We start from the raw sequence: 25,108 nt of genomic DNA on the forward strand, positions 1-25,108 counted from the left end.
TCATGCAAGTCATAGTACCTTACAAATACTTGGAACAATTTTGGAATATTTGTCTACAGGCAAACATCAGCTCTTTAGCACCTCCTTTTCATATTCCCCATGAGACTGATATTGAGAGACATGCAGATTCTTACCCTGGATGTAATTCAGAGCTATCATAATTTTACTAATTATTAAAATTACTAATCATTAATTTTATTGGTATCTATCTTTATATTTCTTCCATAAATTGTTTCATTCCCCTTTAAAGCTATCCAAGTTGGTTACATCTTATAGTCCGAAAAATACAGTATATTCTGAGGTCAGAACAATAGAACTGCAAAGAACCAGTCTGCTATTGCCATAGTTTTCATTTCATTCCTTTTCTAACAATGACTATTCAAATAATACCCATTGGTTTTTTTACACATCTCACAGAATAAATAAAGCGAAAAAGAATAACAATGGTGGGAATCAATCCATTCTTCTGATTAATGTTCAAGCTTAGATATCAGACTGTTTCTTTTTTCTTACTGGCACTTTTATGCTTTTATGAACAAAGACAAAACTCACACAATACACTATGCTGCAGTTCATTATAATCATGATTTTGGGAATAAAGCACAATTCCCTGGGTTTGTATAACATATTAGTAATGGAGTTAACCCACTTTCTAAGTTCCCATAATAGAGATAGTGAACCATAAATCAACCCAAAGATCTTGGTGTCTTTCCACAAGAGAAAACGAATCAAGCTTAATATGTTAATATAAAAATTCAATAAATAAATAAATAAATAAAAATAAAATAAATGTTGTCCAGCTATTCATTGGATACAAATATTGTGTGAGTTCAGCAGCTATGTGGAATTCGCTTGGCTTACAAAAGTTGCACACTGGGGGATCAATTACATGGTCTGGACAACCATCAGGTATCTGAAGAGCTAAAGCTCTGTTTTTGCTTTATTTTATTTTAATGTACGTATATTTGAATGTTAAGTACAGGAGGGCCTAGTCCAGAATCAGCATCATTTTATGCAGAGATGGGAAACTTAATCCTTCAAAATGTGGTTTGCAACACTGGTATTTGCAAGCAACGGGTGGGTCACGGATTATTTTTAAAGCTGAGATTTGCACAAGCAAAGCTGAATCGCTAAATGTCTATGGAGATTCTCAGTCATCCAGGTCATGGTTGTCCCAAAGGTGCTTTTTTACAAGAGGCAACTAGACTTTCTGGTTTTTCTTTGAAGACATTCCGCTTCTCATCCAAGAAACAAAACGTCTTCAAAGAAAGACGTTCAAAGATAGAGTCGAAAAAGCTTCTTGGATGGGAAGTGAAATGTCTTCAAAAAAAACCCCAGAAAGTGCCTCTTGAAACAAGCACCTTTGGGACAAGCAAAGCTAAAGTTTTGCCAAACCCCCTTCCCTCTGTGGATACTACTCTGATTTTACTTCTGCAAGCCTGGCAAAGTAGGTTTGTACAAAGTGGAAAGCAAAGCCCAGGACAAATTTAAGAGATGGCTAAGCCCAGAGGTCTAGACATCTGCCCAAATGCATAACAAGTCACTGTAGTTAAGTTATTTTGTTTAGTTTTATTCATGAGGGAAATTGCAGAAATTCATTTGTTATTTTGAAGGTGCCAGATACATTCCCAGGTTACTTCTCTGGTCATTCAGAGCAATCTTTCAATTGCTTTAATTGTTGCTTATATGCCACCCAGTGTCATGTTTTGTGAGATGTAGGTTTGCTAAATAAATATATTCGGTGCATAAAATAAATGAATCTAATTCCATCAACACCTTTGAGGAGACATTTTAATTCTGTCTCTTTTCTCTTTAATTGCAAGAGAACATTTATTTTTTAAAAATGAATAATTAACATTTGGATAGCATTACTTTTACATATAATGTAAAAAGGGTGGGGGGAGATGAATTGGGAACCCAGAAAGTAAAGTTGAAATGAACAACGATGTCATTACCCCCTACACAAACACACACACCATCATTCAGGAGGTTGGGGTTTTTTTCATGCTTTTGGACTTTTTTTGAACCCTTGAACCCTTGTCCTCTGCCTATGTAGCAGACCAAGCATGCACATGAGGACCTGATCACAATTATCCCCAGACTTCAGAGGGGTGTTTTGCAATACTTTTTAAATTATAGATGTTGTCAGATTCTTCCAATCAAGATATGGCTGTCAATCACAGTTTGTGATTAAGTTTCAAGGCTAACTTCACTTTTTGGCTTGCCTTGGCAGAAAACTCACAAACACAGCTTGGATAGATTAGAATGTTTATTGCAGGCCAAAATTGCAAACATTTGATTTACAATCACAAATAAATGCAAATACAATATAAACAGTGCATCAGAGTACAAGGGTAGCAGGGACATATGCTCTCTACAGTTTAAACTCAACTCTTCCTCCTTCCTCTTTACAGATTGTTTGAGACCTTGAAAGTTAAAGGTTGTTATATGTTTTTGTTATGACCTTCTTTAGCCTGGGAACTGCTGATCCTCTCCTCACCAGCTTTAACCCCTACAGTTATTATTTCTCAATGTGTATCATCTCTCCCTGTACTGATCATCTGCAAACTGCATGCAGTTCTGTGCTGCTTCTGAGTAGAGGAATGATGCATTTATTCTTTTAGACTGACATACGGCCATTCTGCTAAAATATGGTGCAGCCCATCATATTAAAAGTATACCACCCTCCTATGCACATGTTAACTCAGCTTTGGGGCTGAATTTAGCTCAACCAAAGACATATCTCTGGGGTAAGAAATCTGTTAGCCTTTAAAGATACAATTCACAATTGTAGCTTGTGATTTTCCAGGTTGACCTAGCAACTTAAGAGTTACAAATACTTTTTGGGGGTTTTGAGAGGGCTAAAGCCATGGATTTGAGCATCTGTCAAAATTAAACATGGGTCACAGTGTTGTTTATTATTTTAGTCATTTAATTTTTGGCTAATTAATCACTATCCGTTATTTTGTGATTCAGAGAGAGGTTGCAGAGATTCATTTAACCCTTAGGGAGTCACATTACTGCACAATCTGGGAATATCTATCTTGATCCATTTTTTTAGTTACTACTTATTACAAATTATTTTACTATTTAAAATAATTGCTTTTTTCTTTTTTAAAAAATGATTTATTCAATATAAAGAGAAGGGAATTCTATGTTGTTCCAAAATATTCACACTGTGAATTTTGGCTCTTGCATTGTCCCCCAAAAAAGCACTACAGAAATATTTTACTTTGAATAGATTAAAGTGGGAATCTATTGTGAGTCACTCCCAGCAGCAGCCCTAAAAATAACGATTTTGTAAAAGCAAACAAGGCTAGAATGATAAAATGGTCAGTTTACCCTGTGACCTATGTATAGGTTGACTCATTGGGCCCTTGCTTTGTGAGCAAGAGGCACAGAGGCACAAAAAAAATAGGAAACTTCTGTATCCTTTTTGTGTGTGTGCCTCTGAGTCACGTCATTTGCCACTTCATTTGACTTGTTGCTCTTCTGAAGACCTGAATATGTAATTTTGTCAGCGGGCCTGGGGACCCCAAATGGAGATGGAGCTGATCAAGTGGTTGATTTGATTGTGTTGCTGCTGCCATTGGGTGTGGGGTGGGGTGGGGCTTTTAATGTTGTGAGCTGCCCAGAATCACCTGTGTGTGAGTTGGGCAGCCATCTAAATTTTAGGAAGGAAGGAAGGAAGGAAGGAAGGAAGGAGGGAGGGAGGGAGGGAGGGAGGGAGGGAGGGAGGAAGGGAGGGAGGAAGGAAGGAGGGAGGGAGGGAGGGGGAGGGAGGAAGGGAGGAAGGAAGGAAGGAAGGAAGGAAGGAAGGAAGGAAGGAAGGAAGGAAGGAAGGAAGGAAGGAAGGAAGGAATCAATACATACATACATACATACACCACCTGGACAGGTGTGTGCAAATTTTTCTGGCAACATTTCAACAGTGGCTTGCAATTCCCTTCTTCTCAGTGCTGAGTAAGAATGACTGGCCCAAGCTCACCCAGCCTAAGGCAGAACTAGAACTCCAGCCTGATGTATGACTACATATACTGGCTCTGTCTCCATAGAGACTATTTATAAACCTACCTTTGCTATTGCTTAAACTAGAGGAAGGCAATCTACAGACATATTCTCAACCTCAGTACCTAATTTGTAGCCCCAACCTCTTTAGGCAGAATTGACATTTTCAGACCTTTTGATTTTTAAAGGTTGGGTGAAATTTAAGAAGCAAAATGGGTTAAGAATTATCAATATCCACAGTACTGCTTAAAACTCTTCTTGGCTTGTCTACCAAAATGTCTATCTAAAGGCAAAATGGAAAGAAGTTTCAACAAATTTCAGCTACAGGCAGCCCAGTGTTGTCACTTTATAATCTAAAGCCCCTAAAGGCTCAGAGAGAAAGTGATCCTGCCCCCCCCCCAAAAAAAACTGGTAAAGCTGGTAATTTGATGTTATTTTTTTAAATCATATTTGAGAAGCCAGAAGTTGGACCTAAGATTTTTGCATGAAATGCTTGTCTCTGCTAACGAACTGCAGTTTTCCCTCTACCCTCCCCTGGATGACTGGTTCCGCAATAGAGTACATTATATTGATATTGTTTCCTGATTGCTTATTTATAGCCTATGACTATCATTAAGTGTTCTATCATTAAGAGTTAAATTTGTACCCTAGGATTATCATTAAGTGTTGTAAGTGTTGTACCTTGACGAAGGTATCTTTTCTTTTATGTAACCTGAGACCATATGCACCAAGAGACCATATGTACACTGAGACCATATGCACCTTGTGTGTCCAATCACACTTGGCCAATAAAAAAAAAATCTATTCTACTTTTAAATCTGGCAAATTAATATGTTGGCCTCCTGATCAACATGTTCAGGTGGTAAGTGATGGGGAAAATCCTTTATGGTGTCAGAGTTCTGGACAAGATGGGCTCATAACAACCTAAGAAAAAGTATCTAAATGTTTTAGTTTTCGAACGGGACCAGAGATATACAGATATGTCGAGCAAGATCTCCAAGGCATGCAACACTCCAGAAAGTTACTTTAGAACAGGGGTCTCCAACCTTGGCAACTTTAAGACTTGTGGACTTCAACTCCCAGAATCCCTCAGGCAGCAAAGCTGGCTGAGGAATTTTGGGAGTTGAAGTCCACAAGTCTTAAAATTGCCAAGGTTGGAGACCCCTTCTTTAGAAGTTTATTGTAGTGATGCGCAACTTCCCTCCCCAGCCCCAAAACAATAACAATATTTTTCGGATCGGCAGCAGCTCTACAAATTCAGAAAGCGTTCTGTCTTATGAGAGGAACCGATGCTCCACTGTCCGTCCGTCCCCCCACCAACGCACACACAGAGCCCCCCTCCAGCTTATCCCTCTACACAGCCGGGGACCTTCCAGCCACTTTCCCAATGCCGTTAGCCAGCAGATCTAGTCCACGTTTAGCTAGATCCCTTCGTGCGAAGACTCTCGCAATGCAAAGAGAGGCGGAAGATGTATTTTCCCGGGGCAGCGGGGCGTAGGATCGCGGCTTTCCCCTCCCCAGAAAACGCTGGATCACGCGGCGTAACAGCCAAACTGGACGGCAATGCCGGCTCCGCCCTGCGTGAGATTCAACCCGGCGCCCTTCCCGTTTCCCCACACGCCCCCCCACGCCTCCCATGTGGGAGCGCAGGCAGAGCTTGTCTTCTGGGCTTCCTTCCACTTTCTAGCGCCAGTGCTCCTTCGGGGGTGGGAGAAGTAGGCAGGCGCGGTCGGGAGCGTCTCAGTCCTGAGCAGCCTGTCTGTGGTAAAGCGACCGGGTTTCTTTTCCGCCTCTATCCTCGGAGCCAAAGGGAGAGGTTTGGCCGCGAAGGGATGCCTGTCTGGTGATCCGGGGCTGGAAGCGGCAGGCCGTGAAAAAAAAAAGAAGGAGCGAAGGTCGGAAAAGAAAGAAGAGAAGCGCCGGGTAAGGAAGGGACCCGCTAGAGTGTCTCGGGGGCTGCCGAAGGAATCAAATTGAGGAGGGAGGGAGGGAGAGAAAGAGAAATGTGGGGCTACTGGGGGAGCAGGAATGTTATGCTTCTTTTGTTGCTTCTAACGATATACTGGGCATATTCCTATTTATTTATTTTCTCCTACCTTGCTTGCTTCCCCCAGATCAAAACTTTTGTAGCATCGCGATGAGTCCCAAAGCAGTTTAAGATTGGGAGCATTTTATTATTATTATCATTTTGGAGATGCCTCATTGTCTTCATTCTTTCTCTCCCTTCCTCTTCGAAGCCTTCGGGCTTTGGGCAATAGTGGAAAGTTTGATTCCCTCCTCCTGGCTCCCCTCACCCGCCTTCCTACTGTGCCTTCTGCGATGGCTGGGTAGACAGGATGGGTCCCAGTCTGGTGCCCTCCAGATGTGCTTGTACTCCAGATGTGCTTCTGAAATCCCCAGCTATTTGACCATGCTGGCTGGCGGGTATGGGAGTGTGGTCCAGCTTCTCTGACAGGCACCAGGTTGGGAAAGATTTCGACATGCTTTCAGGCAGAGCAAGGGAACTAAAAAAGCGGTGTAATATTCTGCTCTTTTTTTTTTAATTAAAAAAGTTTTACAAATATTTTTTACCCATACATCCCCTCCTCCACCCACCAACCCTCAACCTTTCCCCTCTCCCCCTTCACCCAATCCCCCCCCCCAGACTTCCCAGAGCAATATACAGAGTATAATATCTTACAATCATAAGCTAGAATACACAAACTATCCATAGACTCCCATCCATCCCTTAGAACCTTAACTCCCCTTCTTCATAGTAAAGAAAAAGAAAAAAAAGAAAAAAGAAAATATACAGTACATTCTATTCATTCATAGGCTATTTGATAGTTCTTAATCCAATATTTGTTTTAAAAATAGTCGATCCATCTTCTCCTTTCCAATATACATCTTTCTTGTGGATAGTCTTTCTGGTACGCTGAGATTCCCACCTTCTCCAGTAAGTTCATTGCTTTTAGCGTCCAGTCTTCAATGATAGGCAAATGTTCCATCTTCCAATATTGCGCTGCCGGTAATCTAGCTACTAATATTTAATTTAAAATCAATTTACGCCCTTAAACATTATCTTCTTCTTCAAAATATTTTGTATAATCCATCAAATTTATATATAATACTTAGTATCAGCCCAACCAGATCTCCAATATTTAACATATATTCTGCTCTTTTTATGTGCGGCTGAATGGAATTGGCTGGTGTTCCATGGTTGCTAAGTGACAATGTCTGCAAAATCAGTTGGTGGTAGTTGCTTAAACTTCATTAAAATGGGCGCAAAGGTATAATTTTGTGTACACAGAGTCAATGAATAAGTATAATGTGCTTTCCTCCCCACACACTGAATCCTACTTTATATGCATTTCCTTCCAATTTCCACTTTCATTTCAATTCCAGTTCAATTTCATTTCCAATTTTTACTCCTCCTTAAAACTGCAACCATCCTGCCTTTCTTTCCCTCCAGGGTAGATTATGCAAACATGAAGGAGGAAAGTTAGGCTTTGAAGCCGCCTTTGTATTTGCAGGTTGGGTGTGTTGTTTACCAGCTGTCAGTTTTGGGGAGTTTTTCTTCTGTCTCTGGTGATACCAACACCTTTTCCCTACTTGACCAGCATGAAAAGTTTACTTCCAGACTACTAGCCATGGCCATTCAATTAGGGAAGTACTTTTAAGTGCTACATAACCATTCGATCTGCATATCATCACATTAGCACAGATTAAAGATGTCACTGAGAGTTTTTAATGGAATTTAAAGCACCGAGAATGTTGTGCGCCTTAAAAAACTTACTACAGCACAAAATTTCATGGATTACAGCCCAAAGCATCTGATGACAAAGAATTTTCCTATTTGTTTTAATGACAATTCTTGAAATATTCAGCCCCTGGAAATGATATATTTTCATCCCATATTTTAACTGAAACTAATTTCCCAGGCCATTGCTTACTTTAAAAACATTTTATAATAATGAAGAGAAGGAAGTTGCTAGCCATGAAAAGTTCAATGCTGTCATGTTTCCTGTAGCTCTTCTGCCTTGAACTGCAATAGGGAGGGTTGTATGTGTGTTGTTTTTGGAATCTCACATTCCAGTGGAAGTTTATTCCCAGTGAGCACAATAGTGTTTGCTCCTGAGCAAGTGTGCATGGATTTGCTCCTTCATTGTCTTCTGTGGCTTACACAGTGCAAGCATATTTGTGTTATCAACCACATCTGTTCTGTGAAGGCTATTTTTTTTTTATTGTTCATTCTGCAGTTTCATTTTCCTCCAGTCACCCTATTCACAATTCCTTCTTCAAGGAAAGACTCTGTATTTGATCAGTCTGCTATCTCACAAATGCCTTGCTTTTCCTGTATTGGTTATGGGGAATAAATACATCTGAGTGAAGGCCTGAAGTCTTCCAGATATATAGGACGTCAGTTCCCATAATTCCCAGCCAGAAGATAGAGAAGACTGGACTGAAGAATCTCTTACCCAACAAGCTTCACAAATGGTGCTTTGTGTACTTTTTAAATAGAAAGGCAGGATTAAAACATTACAATCATACAGATAATCCTCAACTTATGACCAGTTGTTTAACAGCCATTCAAAGTTACAACAAACTTGGAAAGGGTGCTTTGTGGCCCATAAAGCACTTCCAGTTGTCATAAAAAGTCATGACAGTGTCCTCCTATGGTGATGTGATCTCAATCTGGCTGCTTGGCAACCTGTTTGCAATTATGACCAGTTGCCAAGTGTGTCATGATCATATGATCACCATTTACAATCTTCTCTGCCATCTTTCCCAAAATATCAATGGGGAAGCCATCAGGAAAGGTTGCAAGCTGCTGCTGCCTGCCAGGATAGCTCCCTCTAATCTCTGGAGACTGGCTGAAATAGGTGCCTGATGGATAGAGCTGAATTCCTTCAGCAGGGTGAAGGAATGGAGTTCAGATCCTGCACCCCCAAAGGCATTATTTTCTATGCACAGAGGAGAACTGACATCCTCTCATGGGGTGAAGAAATGAAGCTCATGTTCTGCACCCTGATAAAGATATTCCTTTCCATGCTTGGAGAAACGCTGAACTCCATCAGCAGACAACTCTTTCAACCAGTTCCTAAAGACAAGAGGGAGCTGAAATCCAAGCAGAGAGGCAGCATAGTAAGGTAAAGAGTATAGGATGGCTCTCATGGGTGTGGGAGGCCCTAGGATGCCCAACACAGGCCACAATTCATGTGTCTCTCCCTCGGGATGAAAATCGTACTTCACCAGGAAAGATTTTCAGTTCCGGAGTCTCCCCCACCCCACAAGAGGAGCCTTGGGTTCTTTCCCTGAGACTCCATCTGCACAATCTTTTAATAGCTGGGAGTGCTGGGATTGCAGTCATTGACTAAAGCAGTCTCGGCAGTCATGTGACATGTCACTTAATTTCACTCAAAGACTGAGATTCCAGCCCCACCTGTGGACATTAAATGAGGATTAGCGTAATAGGCAGAGGCAGATGGATTAGACAGTAGAAGCAGTAATGTCTTTCTCCATTTCTTGCTACCGTTTCAGAGTTCACTGCCTTTGGATGGGGAAGTTTCATTTAGTAAACATGATAAACACCTGTTGTGATATCCTGTCTGCAACATATATTCATAAGTTTATTACTGTTCATTAAATGTATATCCCACCCTTTTTCTAGTAGCTCAAAGTGCTCATTTCACTTCCTTTTATCCCCAGACCAATCCCCCAGGTTGGGCGGAGATTGCCGGTCCAAAGCAGGAATGAACTCCAGCAGGTTCTGACAGGTTCTGGAGAACTGGTAGCGGAAATTTTGAGTAGTTCAGAGAACCGGTAGCGGAAATTTTGAGTAGTTCAGGGAACCGGCAAATACCACCTCTGGCTGGTCCCAGAATGGGGTGGGAATGGAGATTTTACAATATCTTTCACCCAGGAATGGGGAGGGAATGGAGATCTTGCCAGTGTCCTTCCTCTGGAGTGGGATGGAAATGGAGATTTTCTAGTATCCTTCCCCTGCCATGCCCACCAAGCCACATCAGGCCCACCAAGCCACGCTCACAGAACTGGTAGTAAAAAAAAATGCATTTCCCCACTGGTCAAAGTACTTGGGTGAATGGGTGAGTTTCCATGACTGAGGATGGATTCTGCTCCTAAATCATCATCTTAACCACTACATTGGTTGAACAGCCTTGAATTGCGGTTTAATCAAGGGATGAGAAACTTCTTAATGGTACAGGATACATTATTTTTTTCTTATTATTTCAGGCTCCAGGGATTTACAAAGGGCATATAAAATCTGGTGATGTAGTAATGAATCCCAAGGGCATTACAAAAATTTCCCTTTTTTCCATTTGTTAAAGCCTGAGCAGTGTATTGAAATTGGTGTAAGCCTCACAAGTCTCATCATTGGTTTTATCACTTTAGTAACACATGCCAAAACCATCAGAGTCTGCTTGCAGTCCGTGGTCATGGTTGTCCATCCTTCATCTGGCTCAGTAGTCATATTCTGACATAGCCTTCTTGGTTACCAGCTACAAGTGTTTTTCAAACCTAGTGTTTGAGATGTCCAGGACTGCATTTTAACTTTCTGCACATAGACTACATTTCATTTTTCTGGCAAATCTAACCAGCTTAGATAATCAAAAAAATAATGTCGCCTTGTATCAAGTTCAACTCTTGGTGATTTCATACATGTGGCAACAAGGAGTTTGCCATTGACTCATTGGATGGTTCTGTATCTTTCCTATATAATCTATCAATTTTCTGTACAGCTATCAATGGCATTTGCAGGGCAAGTCAAAAAGTCAAGATGGCTGCTGTAAAAAGTCAAAATGGCAATATACCTTTAAAACCGGAGGGGTTTAAATCAGTTGATCAGTACTGCCATCTTGACTTTGTTTATATGTCCCCACCACAAATGGGTGCTCTTGCTTCCAGTAAAATACTAATTAGGTCAGACATTAATTAGCACTTTTGAGATTAATCAAGATCCATTCAGGGCTGTTGTCTTCCATGTCAATTGTATTGTGTTAATAGTATTAATTAATAATTAATATTTCACTTAATTTATTTGTTTTTCAGATTTTAATGTTTTTAAACAGACTTCTACTTTCCCAGAAAACTTTGGTTTGTTTGTTTATAAGATTTATAAAATCATCCAACAAAAATAATTTGACTCTGGGAAGCATACAGCGTAAAAATAAACAAAAGAAAAAGAAAAAAATGCAAAATGTAAATTCAAAATATAAAATGATGGCCAAATACACAAGAAAGCAATATTTAGGAGGGAAGTCCCAACCAACTGTCCCTAATAGCTAAGTCTTAAGGGTTTCCTTAAGTGAATTGGAACCTGTTGAATGGGGAGAATCCATTCTAAAGGGGTCTCCAACCTTGGTCCCTTTAAGACTTGTGGACTTCAACTCCCAGAGTTCCTCGGCTCTTAAAGGGACCAAGGATGGAGACCCCTGTTCTAAAGAACAAGGAAACCAATAAAGGAGAATATTTGTTGCTCAGAGTTGAAATGAGTGGTCCTTGGTGCTCTTTGAGCTTGGAAGTTTTCTTGCAGACATTTCATTACTCACATTAGATAACATCAGCAGAGCATTGAAGATGTTACCTAGTTTGGGTTATGAAACATCTGAAAAGGAAACAACCAAGCTCAGAAAGCACCAAAGACCCCTCAGAACAGGGGAAACCAAAGAAAAGACACACTTCCTAGGTTTCATAAGATGCCAAGATTTTTAAAAAGAAACCTGGAGTAAGCCCTCCCTTTGGGAGCTCGTAGGGAATGTTCATGACGGAAAGTGGTCCTTCAAGTAACCCAGTTCTATGCTATGAAGCTGTACCTTCAGAGGCAATAACCAGCACCTTGAAACCAGTGATGAAATCTAATTTTTTTTACTACCAGTTCTGTGGGCATGGCTTAGTGGGTGTGGCAGGGGAAGGATATTGCAAAATCCCCATTCCCTCTCCACTCCTGGGGGAAGGACATTGCAAAATCTCCATTCCCATCCCACTCTGGGACCAGCCAGAGGTGGTATTTGCTGGTTTTCTGAACTGCTCAAAATTTCCGCTACCGGTTCTCCAGAACCTCTCAGAACCTGCTGAATAGCACCCTTGCTTGAAACACACATGGAAGCTTGCATGAGCATAACAAGACATGCCCACAACCACCCACACTGCTGCTTTTTGTACCAATCAGGAGACTAAAACTGTAATAAATAAAAATGGTGATAAATCATCATCATCATGATTGTAGGTCAAGGCATCCACACAACCAGACCCAATTTTATGACTTTGTTTCCAAAAAAAACAAAGTCAGACACTATTGTTCAGGCATATTGTCCACTTTAAAAATTACTGCAATGTGGACAAAAATACTTTATTATAATTAACAGAACCATCTCCCTTAGATAGTGAGCCATCTTTCTCAGTTGAGCAATTTCTTTGCAGTGAATGCATATGTAATCTGAGAAGGTGAGCTCTTTTTTCCCCATTTTGGCTGATCACAGTCATCTTTTCTTCATTCTGCACATTTATATCCTAAATAAAAGCCCAGATCATCTTTCAATTTACTTTTCTTCTAACTTGATCTTTTAATGCATGTACCAAGTTGCACTTTATTTAAACACGAAATACAATCCAAATAATTTTTGTGATGACGTTTACTTTTTCCAAAGATGATTAGTGTACTGTTAGCACTATCTTTTTCTCTTAAAAATATAAATCCAGACAGGGCAACACAAATTGAAAGAATCAAAATGCAGCTGCTGTGATTTCAGTCATGGTGATGTTGGAATACAACTTTTGCTCAATGCAGGAGTGTAGATGAAATTATCTACTCTGCTTAGAATGTAAAGGATGTATGTTTGTGTTTTTATTTTTATAGTTATAATGTACACTAAAGATGGCATTTAATTTCATTTTACTCTGTGCAATGACAATAAAGTAAACTAAACTAAACTAAATTAAGACATGACAAGAAGGAGAGCCCACACAATTCTCAACTTTAATTTCTCTTACTGTTGGAAAGTCTTTTTAACATTCAGCTGGAATCTCTCTTCGTATATCTTGACTCCATTGTTCCATATCTTTCTTCTGTATGAAAATATTTCTTTTTACTTGGTCTTTTTTCAAGACTTAAATGTACCCAGTTTTCCTCAATCTGTCCTTAAATGACCCTGGTCATTTCCACAGTAGTGACATATAGCATCACCCAGACATCATTGAAGCAGTATAAAGCCGGCTCACATTATTATGCTGACAAAATTATGGCTGGATGACTCCAGAAGATGTTATAAATCACAAACATGGAAAATGACCTTAGTTTCTAATCTCTTGATGTTCTCGTTGCCCTTTTATGAACCCATTCCAGTCTGACTGACTTTTTCTTAAATTGAGGTGCCCTGAACTGAACACATTACTTAAATGGGATCTAGCTATTAAAGCATACATTAGGATTTTTTGTCCATATACTTCTGTTGATGCAGCCTAAAATTACATTTGCCTTTTTTCAATCCTGTCACATTGCTGATTCACATTCAGATTGAAATCAGCTCCAAATTGTTCCTCAGGGACTGTTCAGCAGTGACCAGTTCACAAGTAAGACTTAAAAAAAAAAACAGTTGTTAAATATGGACTTCAAAGAATCCCCCTCTTAAGGATATGGGCAGTTTAGAAATGTAAAATATAAAAGTAGCAATCATACATGCCTTTGAAAACTCAGGTTTCACTAAGCAAAGGACGATAAAGGAGAATGCAGCAATTGCTGGGGAAACAGCAATTAAATAGGAGGGAAAGTATAGCAGTGAACAGCCGTCCCTGAGATCTAGCAACAGCATGTAACATGTACAGTTTTTAAGGAAGAGAGTGAATCCCATATATGTTCTGTACAAACTTTTTTCTCTACCTAAGAGAGGGAGAGAGAGCATGCATTTCTGATAAGGACAGAGAAGTCCTGGTATACATGCCTTACCTTTGGGACACAGGAGTTCAGACAAGAGAAGAATGCAAAGAAAACTGAAAAAACACCTGTATGTAACAGACAGAGCAGGAGAGGAATGAGAGAAAAAGGACAGGGAAAAGAAAGAGGACTTAATACATTAATTTGGTAGGACATTTTGTCAGTTCTCAAGGATTGACACTGCATGATGCCTCCAGATGTTCCTAAAAGGAGGGCAAGAAAGGTAGGGGGTCCTTATCCAAAGCTACCAACTACAGCTGTTTGGCTGACCTAGGTTTAGGATTCCTAAAGCCACAATCCCCTAGGACTGTGATGGTGAACCTATGGCATGAGAGCCACATGTGGTGGGCATGCGAGCATTGCCCTAGTTCAGCTCCAGTGCATGCCAGCTGATTTTAAGGCCTTCCAGGACCACCAGAACTCAGGAAACAGGCTGTTTCTGGCCTCTGGAGGGCCTCCGAGGGGGGGAAAGGCCCGTTTTTCACTCTCCCCAGGCTCCAGAGGCTTTCTAGGAGCCTGGGGAGGGCAAAAATGGCCTCCCTACCCTGGAGACCCTCCAGAGGCTGGAAACGTCCCGTTTGCCAACTTCCAGTAGGACCAAAAAACAGGCCTACCGAGTCCACTGTGTCATTGCGTGCCAAAAGTGGGGAGAGCGTGGGGGTCATGTATGGGGGGACGGGGCACATTAAATTATGGGTGTGGGCACACACACACACATGAAACCCCATGCGACACACACACACCCCGCACGACCCCCGCTCTTGGCACACAACAGCAAAAAGGTTAGCCATCACTGCCCTAGGAGCTGGATGGAATGTGATGGAATGTGTACCTGAAGCAGCGGAGGGGGAGGATTTGGCCAAATCAGAGCTTTCCCAGAAAGAAATCCAGATTAAGAGACTGCACAGACTGTGTAGTCCAGAATTGGAGGCTGGAGGGGGAGAAGATATTCAGGGTAACCACATTTTACAGTATCTCAGGTTATATCTAAAGGTAAAGGTTCCCTCGCATATGTGCTAGTCGTTCCCAACTCTAGTCCCTTCAGGTTATATCTAGTAGTTTAGAAAATTATAACTTTAATTTGGCAAGATTGTGTCTTGCCAACAGAATCTTGGCAAATATAAGCAAATAAAAAGGATTGAACTTGATTGAATCTCACTGTCTCATCTCTGGGCTGGGCCCAAATGGGCCTAGTTCAGAAGGTAGGCATTGCCATATTCCTCCTTTGACTGGCGTGGTCCCAGTTGATCAATGAATCCAATTACTCTTTCAGGCTGTGAAACCCAACTCAAAGGACATTCCAAGAACCTAGAGAGATTTTGGTTCTGAGGTCTAAAGAGGCAACATGCTGGAGGATCAGGAGTTTCCTTGGTATCTGTTATATTTTGAAGAGGTTTTCTCCTGTGCAATATTGGAATTTCTGGAATGAGTCTCTTGAGACAAGCTCAAAGAGAGGGTGTGCCTTTTCACACCTACTAATTCCAACCCATGAAATTCCATGGTTGAGGTTCACTGCTGAATGGTTTCTCATAGATCTAACATTACAGAGAGAACACCCATATTACTTTTATTCATTCGTTCTTTTGATTTATAGTCTGTCCTTCCAGGGGTAGGACAAGGGTATCAAACTCGATTTCATTGAGGTCCACATTGTATTTGACCTCGGGGGATCAGGGTGGGTGTGGCCAGCTCTACATCACTCATGCAGAGGTGCCTGTGGTGGCCCAAGTGCTCTGCCAGTGAAAACAGGCTCCCGAGCTCTCAGCTGTGAAAGCTTCCTGCAATCCTTTGCCAGTGAAAACTGAGTCATCGCAGAGGCACTGCGGGCTGATCCTTTGCTGTTTCCAGGATGGCCCCATGGGCCAGATCTAACCACCCCATGGGCTGCATCCCGGACCTTGAATTTGATACCCCTGCTCTAGGATATCATTGATACTCACAACAACCTTTTGACATTCCATGGGCTAAGAGATAGGGTGTCGTGTCCCACTCCCACTCCGACAAACGAGTCAAGGGAGTCTGTAACAAACTTGGCAACAAAGCCTTTGCAGCTTGCCAAGTTCCTTCGAGGTTTATCAGGGCAGGCAGGAGTCCAAGTTGTAACTTCAGCGATAGGGTCCAGTATCAGCAAACTAGATAAGACTTTGCTTGACTCAAGGTTGGAATGCCAAAAGCAGGTCCTTTATATAGGCTGTGGGGTGTGGCTCCATGACTCAGCATTTATCCAGGCCTGCCCCACCCCTCCTTCTGCTGGTGTCACCTCTCAGATCTCCGGAAGCGAGGGTCCTCCCACCCTGAATTGTCTTCAGCTGGATCTGCTGTCAGCTTCTGGGAAAGGGAGGGGTCAGAGGGAGTAGGGCCGAGTGATTCCAGCACCTGGCTGGCTTCCTGCTCTGAAGGCTGAGCCAAAGGAACACACACTGTATGAGTGAGGTTTATCGGGCTTGTCCTTTCACTCCTGGAATCCTCTCCGGGCATGGGGCCAGGGCCAGGGGCTGGAGGCATGACAGGCAGTTCATCTTCATTATCAGACTCGGAGTCTGATAAAAGGCCTGGTTGGAGACGGGAGGGGCCCAGCTGAGGAGAGGAGGGAGGACAAGTCACAACATAGGGATTAGCTCAAAGTCTCCCAGTGAGCTCCTATGACTGAATATGAATTTGGATTTGGATTTCCCTAATGTAATACCTAAGCTACCACTATGGTACTGAGCTTGCATTCTATTTTCAAGGGAGGCAGATTCTTGTGAGCCGTGCTGATTTCATCCCCATTAAATGCAGAAAATAAAGTGATACCATTGCACACCTGAACAATCTGCAAATGGAATGACAATATTGAAAGAAAGTGCAAAACTGTTGCTGGGAAGAAACCGTGACTCAGTTGACAAGCATTTATTTTGCATACCAAAATAAATATTCATGGTCAGTCCCTGTCTGAGATGCTACCAGTCAGTTTAGACCAGATAACAAACCATGTAGGTATGTATGTACACAAGGAACATGGTGGCTCAGTGGCTAAGATGCTGAGCTTGTTGATCGAAAGGTTGGCAGTTCAGCGATTTGAATCCCTAGTGCCGCATAATGGGGTGAGCTCCCGTTACTTTTCCCAGCTTCTGCCAGCCTAGCAATTCGAAAGCACGTAAAAAATGCAAGTAGAAAAATAGGGACCACCTTTGGTGGGAAGGTAACAGCGGTCCGTATGCCTTTGGCCTTTATTCATGCCAGCCACATGACCACAAAGACGTCTTTGGATAGTGCTGGCTCTTCAGCTTTGAAACAGAGGTGAGCACTGCCCCCTAGAGTCGGGACTAGCACATATGTGCGAGAGGAACCTTTACCTTTACCTATGTATGTGCAGTATGTATGTACAATATGTATGTATGTATTTAAACGTATTGGACACCCAACTCCAGTGGACTCACATTCCAAGTGATTTGTAATAGATCAGAAAAGACTTCATGCAAAAATTGCCTTACTATTACTGGTTCATGGAGAGAGAAACTATATACTGTAAATATAATCAATTAAATGAACACAACAAAGGAATTCAATTTTTCAGAGTTTTCATTTTTTTCATTTTTATGAAAGAGCAGGAGACGAGGAGAAGGAATTCAGACAGTTAGACTGGATGTTAAAAGCCAGGAGATGTGTGGGTTTGACATCAGTCCTGATATTGAAGCAGTGAAGTAAAAATCACAGTGGTTTCTGTGGATAAAATAGGAGCAAAGAGAACCTGTCTTCCTCTCTATGCTCCTTGTAATAAAGTTACTGCATCACAACTGGATCACAAAATTACTTTAGGAATGAGTTCAGGTGTCCATAGAGAGTGGAGGATGATAATGGGTAATAAGATCCTTTCCTGTATGTAGCCAGCACATCCAAAAGAAAAGAAGCACCTGGTTGATTATGACAATGGTGAGTAACTGCCTGTGCAAAATGGGGCAAGAACTCATTTTTTAGACTTTCCAAACCTATGTCATGTTCTAAAAACAGGTCAAAAATTAAATGAAAACAAAGAGAAGCTACACTCCACAACAGAGGTCTCCAGCCTTGGCAACTTTAAGACTTGTGGACTTCAACTCCCAGAGTTCCTCAGCCAGCAAAGCAAAGCTCCACAACATACTGGAGCTACACATTCCAGTGGGACAGAGTTGGCATGCTTCAAGTCCTATTGATGAAGCAGTCACCAGATGGGCCTTCTTTGCCTTCCATGCATCCCCCCTGAAATAGCATCTTCCAGATATTCAAATGGCCTTCACTTTGGCTTTTGTTAAATGAACCCTTAAAACTTGGCAGTTGTCCCAGGTATTGTGATAGAACATCTGGCGCACCCCTATGTACGATGACTGATTTACTAGATCTTGTGCTGTTTTTCCTCTGGACGTTTGTTTTATATTCTTTTGTCTGAATTTTATACATTGTTTTTTATTATACACCAACCAGAGTGACAATGAAGTTAGGCAGCCTGTAAATCTAATCAATCCATAAAACTATTTATTGCCTATTTAGGCAATAAGATAAGATGTTTAAACTTGAAAGCTTACATAGGCTGATCTTCTGCTTTGTTCAGGGCTCTTGCAATTGTATTTGATGATGAATCTCTACAATAAAGGAGGCCCCTCTGTCTTCTTGGCAGTCCCTTACCTACATTCTCTAAGTGGACGTAGTGGGTCAGTGGCGAAGACGCTGAGCTTGTCGATTGAAAGGTCTGCAGTTCAGCGGTTTGAATCTCTAGTGCCACGTAATGGGGTGAGCTCCTGTTACTTGTCCCAACTTCTGCCAACCTAGCAGTTTGAAAGCACATAAAAATGCAACTAGAAAAAAAAGGGACCACCTTTGGTGGGAAGGTAATAGTGGTCCATGCACCTTTGGCGTTTATTCATGCCGGCCCCATGACCAGGGAGACCTCTTTGGACAGCGCTGGCTCTTTGGCTTTGAAACGGAAATGAGCACCGCCCCCTAGAGTCGGGAACGACTAGCACATATGTGCGAGGTGAACCTTTACTTTTACCTATACATTTTCTACATTGCATGATGAAGAGTTCCAAATATCTTGAGATCTTGTTCTCTGAACAAAAGCACAACCATAATTCCTTGTTTGTAAGACTTACACAAATAGTTATCTAAAAACAAAGTAGTATGTCATTTGATTAGCAGTATTTCAGAGCACTGCTGAGGGACATGAACATGTAGAGCAGGGGCCTCCAACCTGGGCAACTTTAAGCCTGGAGGACTTCAACTCCCAGAATTTGCTTTGCTGGCTGGGGAATTCTGGGAGTTGAAGTCCTCCAGGCTTAAAGTTGCCATGGTTGGAGACCCTTGATGTAAAGAATGTGGATGATTTATTTGAAGGATTAAGCTCTGTATCAGAGGAGAATCTTCTTTGAGATTAATCATTCTCAGTTTCTTTTAATTAATTAAGTTGACCTGTTCCCTAGCAGAACCACTGTGAATTTGCAGGTGGCTGTTATCCATTTTTTGTTGATCTAGTTTGTAACACTATTGGAATGTTAACAAAGAGTACTTTTGCAGATGGGCACAAGGGAGATTTGTTGACCCAAAAATTGTAAACTCTCCCTAGGAAAGAAAAAAACTATTCTTGTATAACATAGTTTTTCAGTAATTGTTTCCAAATGCCAGTGAGGGTGGATGGGTGTCTGATTTACAGAGCCTGCTATAGAAATTTGAATAAAACAGGGTATGTGTGTGCCTTTGTTCACCCACTATTCAGTCATTGCAACTGTTGGAGTGATTGCTGCTGACTGGAAGCACAGATATGGTTAAAGAGCACAATTTGTCAGCTTTGTCCTTTTTCTTCCCTGGGTAAATAAAACGTAAGCAAGTTTATGGGTTGATTCAGAGAACAATAATAGCAATTCATTTCTACAATGTAATAGGGGAAAAAAATTCTTAAATACCAAAATCTCAAACAGCTGAAGCGCTAAGTTCAAAAAAGCGGTAGTATCTAGAAATACATGCATTCTGCCCTAATTATTTTAAGGTAGTCCTCGACTTAAGACCAAGCGCTTAACGGTTATTCGAAGTTACAAACTACCTGAAAAAGATTTAGAACTGTAAATCCAATGATCACATAACCACACTTTGGGCACTTGTAATTTGTAGCTGTTTGCAGCATCCTGCATTTATGTAATTGCATTTTACAACAGTTTTGCCAAAAACCAACCCTTACTTAGAGTTCTCAGCAAAATTATACCATAGAGAACAATGGGTCCATATAAATATGAATTTATCCAACTCTAAAAATGCAGGTACTTTAGAAAGCTCTTCGGTTTAGAATGCAAAATATGACCAAGGGCTCTTATCGTTGCTCCATGAATGGCAGGCTGCATCCAAGATGAAGGCTCCATTGCCAGAGTGTGTCCCCCATAAATGGCGAGTAGCCCATCTCAAAGCAAAGATAGGAGTGGGTGAACGAACCTTAAATGCGCAGGAAAGGCAGACTGACCAGGCTAACTTATAGCCAAGGTATGGAAAATGTTTCATAATGTTTTTTGCCTTATCCTTGATGAAACCAGTGAACTGGATTTTTATTTAACTTTCAGCAATTAATCAGCAACCTTTTGTTTTTGGGAGGGAAAGGTTTTCAATCAATTATCTCAAAATTATATCTTCCAAGTACTCATCTTGCCAGAACTTGCATAATCCCTACACCTATCCTGTTGGTCAGGTATTGGCTTCTAATATAATTTTCTAATTTATTGCATATGGAGGGTATTCTGTCTCGGTATATAAGCAGTGAATTTCATGCTCACCTGGATACATCTTTTCCTGGGACTGCACAGCAGCTGCAGAAAAAAATCATACAAGCACAAAAAATACATCCTTTAAGATGTAAAATCACACAAGCACAGAAACATCCTTTAAGATGTTTCTGACAAATGCTGTGTACATTCTCCAAACCAGAATTTTCCCTTTGAAGCCAAAACATTGCACAATTGTATTGGTTACCGGCTGAAGAAAAAAATTCATGTTAGCATTCAAGTAGCTACTTGTTATTTCACCTCATCATGAATAGAATAGAATAGAATAGAATAGAATAGAATAGAATAGAATAGAATAGAATAGAATAGAATAGAATTCTTTATTGGCCAAGTGTGATTGGACACACAAGAAATTTGTCTTGATGCGTATAAGTATCACTTTTGAATAATAACGTAAAATGTAAACAGGATGGGGAAAACTTGCCACCTAGTAATTTATTAAGTGATGAAGCCCTTTTACAGTAAAAATTAAAGATGTGCTTCTGGAAACAACCATCTTTTATTTTAACATGCATCCTCTTCCTTCTGCACCTGCTGAGATAACAACCATTTTTAAGTTAGCCCAGCTGTTTCTGGTTTGCCTTGATAGTGGGAAATACCCTAGTTTTTTTCAGTTCGATGTTTTAATAAACGTTGCACTTTTTCCTGTGCTGAATGCTGGTTGGGAGTCCTATTCTTAGCTCTTATTGCATGCTTATCTCACTGGGATGCAGCCCAGGAAAGGATATGTTTGTCTTTTTTCTCCTTTGCCTTCCCTTTCTTGCTTTGGTTTTGCTTCATCTATTACGACAGGGGTATCAAACTCCATCCCATCACAGGCGGTATCAGGATTTTGTTTGCCTTGGGGGCCCAGGGTGGGCATGGACTGGTCATCACGGCTGACTGGGTAGTTGGGGCTAGGGTGGGCCAGGGCAGCATGGGCCAGTCCTTCACCATCTCTGAGATGGCCCCATGGGACAACTCTGGGCCTATCGCGGGCCGGATTTTTGACAACCCTGTATTACGACAACCCAATGGAAGGGTTCATTTGCATTCGGCAGGATAGGTTAAATATGTTTATTTTATTTTTTATTTTATTTATTTTGTCACAACAATATATGTAAGTATCGTACAAAAAGATTATATAGTATATAAACATATATATGAGTAAATATTAGGAGGTTTAAGCATATGTATATATATATATATATATATATATATATATATATATATATATATATATATATATATATATATATATATATAGGTCTTGGTTATTCGGGTTTTCTCCCGTAAAATTGGAAGTGTCTTGGCGGCGTTTGACGAAGTCTCATTCGTCATCTTCAGGCTTCAGCCTCGTGCTTCTGGGAGCAATGTGTGATTGCAGCTGTTTCTTCCTTTTAACTGCTAGTGGGGTTTGAACTGATTGGGTGGGAGCTTGGCTGTGCTCTGATTGGATGTGGGTTTTTGTGCTCTGATTGGCTGGGGTGTGTCCTGTTTGGGTGGGGGCTTGGTTGTGCCCAGATTAGTCTGAATTGCAGGGGGATTTGAGCTGGTGAGCTGCACTGCTGCTGTTTGGCTTCGTGTTCGTGGTCGTGCTACATCTTCGTAGTGGGTGTCAGTCTGCTGCATGTATGGATTGGAGGGGTTTGAAATGGCTAATGTTGCAGCTGCGGTCTGGCTTCTGGTCCTTGGTCGTGCTTCCTGGTCAGTGTGGGTTTGGGTGTGCTTTCTGGGTGGATGTGTGGTGGTGACATCCTGTGTGGACCTCGTGAGTGTGGGTCTGGTGTCATTCCTCGTGTTAGGGACACGTTTGTCAATAAGGGCAGGTTTCCAAATGGCTGGTAGGCGGGAGGTATCATCTCGTTTGTTCATGCTGTGTGGGCGTTTTTCTATCTCGATGGCTTCTCTGATTATTCTGTTGTTAAAGTGTTCAGTTTTGGCGATAGTTCTGGTCTTTTTAAAGTCAATATCGTGTCCTGTGACTTTAAAGTGTTGGACCAGGGAAGAAGTTGGTTCCTCTTTTTTGAATGAGTTCTTGTGTTCTTCAATGCGTGCACTTATTCTTCTGTTGGTTTGTCCAATGTATGTGGTGGGGCAGGTGGTGCATGGGGATCACCCCTCTCACCTGTCATTGCCAACCTCTACATGGAACACTTTGAAACCCAAGCACTAGAAAAATCTGATCACAAACCCAAACTCTGGCTCAGATACGTAGACAATACCTTCATAATCTGGCCACACGGGAAAGAAAAACTTGACAACTTCCTCACACACCTCAATAGCCTACACCCCAAAATACAGTTCACCATGGAAACAGAAGTTAACAACCAACTTCCCTTCCTAGATGTCTTAGTCTACAGGAAACCCAATGGCTCCCTAGGACACACCATCTACCAGAAGAAAACACACACAAACCGCTATCTGCATGCACTCTCACACCACCACCCAGCACAGATCAACTCCGTAGCCAAGACACTCATCTCTAGAACAAAATGCTTAGCTGACGAACAACACCTAAAAACCGAACTACACACTCTCACAAACGTACTAACATCCAATGGATTCCAGAGAAATAAGATTACCAAACTAATCCAAAAGAACCCCCACTAAAACCCAAGACAGAGAGCAAGAAAATGGCACAGCCCTCCTCCCATATATAAAAGGCACCACAGACAGAATCAGCAAGATCCTCCACAAACATAACATCAAGACAGCATTCTGCACAAACCAAAAATATCCACCATCCTAAGAAACCCCAAAGACAAAATTGAGTTAGAAAATCAAGGAGTATATGAAATCCCATGCACCGCCTGCCCCACCACATACATTGGACAAACCAACAGAAGAATAAGTGCACGATTGAAGAACACAAGAACTCATTCAAAAAGAGGAACCAACTTCTTCCCTGGTCCAACACTTTAAAGTCACAGGACACGATATTGACTTTAAAAGACCAGAACTATCGCCAAAACTGAACACTTTAACAACAGAATAATCAGAGAAGCCATCGAGATAAACGCCCACACAGCATGAACAAACGAGATGATACCTCCGCCTACCAGCCATTTGGAAACCTGCCCTTATTGACAAACGTGTCCCTAACACGAGGAATGACACCAGACCCACACTCACGAGGTCCACACAGGATGTCACCACCACACATCCACCCAGAAAGCACACCCAAACCCACACTGATCAGGAAGCACGACCAAGGACCAGAAGCCAGACCGCAGCTGCAACATTAGCCATTTCAAACCCCTCCAATCCATACATGCAGCAGACTGACACCCACTACGAAGATGTAGCACGACCACGAACACGAAGCCAAACAGCAGCAGTGCAGCTCACCAGCTCAGATCCCCCTGCAACTCAGACTAATTTGAGCACAACCAAGCCCCCACCCAAACAGGACACACCCCAGCCAATCAGAGCACAAAAACCCCATCCAATCAGAGCACAGCCAAGCTCCCACCCAATCAGTTCAAACCCCACTAGCAGTTAAAAGGAAGAAACAGCTGCAATCACACATTGCTCCCAGAAGCACAAGCTGAAGCCTGAAGATGACGAATGAGACTTCGTGAAGCGTCGCCAAGACACTTCCAATTTTACGGGAGAAAACCCGAATAACCAAAGACCTACATACAAACACCATGAAAACCTCAGAAAACAAATATATATATATATATATATATATATATATATATATATATATATATATATATACATATATGAAGAAGAAGAAAAAAACAATAGGACAGGAACAGTAGGCACGTTTGTGCGCTTATGCACGCCCTTTATGGTCCTCTTAGGAATGGGGTGAGGTCAATGGTATAAAGTTTTTGGATAAAGCTTTTAGGATTATGGGAAGAGACCACAGAGTCAGGTAAAGTATTCTGTAGGAATTTAGCACCCACCCCCCTCCTAGAAGAATGAAATATTTTAGAAAATATTTTAAAAGGCAGAATATATTTCCCTGGATGAGAAATGGAGAAACATGTTTTAAAGACAAAGCAGCTTCCTGACTCCCCCCCACCTTTGTCAATGGGTCAGAGGTAGAAATTCAATCCCCCCACCTTTGTTAATGGACCATCATTTGCAACACAATAGAACAGAAACTCACCACATGGCAAGGCTCAGGCAAGCTTGAGGGACAACCTACATTGTTAACTAAGACCCCTAGACCACCTGGGAGTTTGACAACCAATCAGGATACAGTTCCTGTGCCCCAGAAAGTTCAAAGCTCAGAAAAAGCATAAAGCCAGGGAGCGCACAGGATCTCAGCCCTTTTTTCTGTTCAGGAACTCAAGCCATGTGATCCTGGCCACCATTAAACCATCTTTCCAAGCAGCCTCCATGTTTCCAGTGTCTTTGTCCCCACTTGGAACTGAACCCAGATGGATATTTCTTC

At 41.6% G+C, this 25,108-nt stretch overlaps 1 protein-coding gene across 7 annotated transcripts in view; it reads left to right on the forward strand.

Moving 5' to 3' along the window:
- Positions 1 to 5,667: 5,667 nt before the first annotated feature.
- The window catches only part of INF2 (inverted formin 2), a 93,022-nt gene continuing 73,581 nt past the window's right edge, over positions 5,668 to 25,108 (forward strand). For 2 of the 7 annotated variants that reach the window (XM_058162830.1, XM_058162834.1), the window contains exon 1: positions 5,670 to 5,931. The gene's annotated coding sequence lies outside the window, so the exon portion shown is untranslated. Of the gene's footprint in view, positions 5,932 to 25,108 lie in introns of all 7 variants that reach the window. The other 5 variants (XM_058162831.1, XM_058162832.1, XM_058162833.1 and 2 more) reach the window with 4 other exon arrangements.

This window comes from Ahaetulla prasina, chromosome 1, assembly GCF_028640845.1.
Source record: "Ahaetulla prasina isolate Xishuangbanna chromosome 1, ASM2864084v1, whole genome shotgun sequence".
NCBI lineage: Eukaryota > Metazoa > Chordata > Lepidosauria > Squamata > Colubridae > Ahaetulla > Ahaetulla prasina.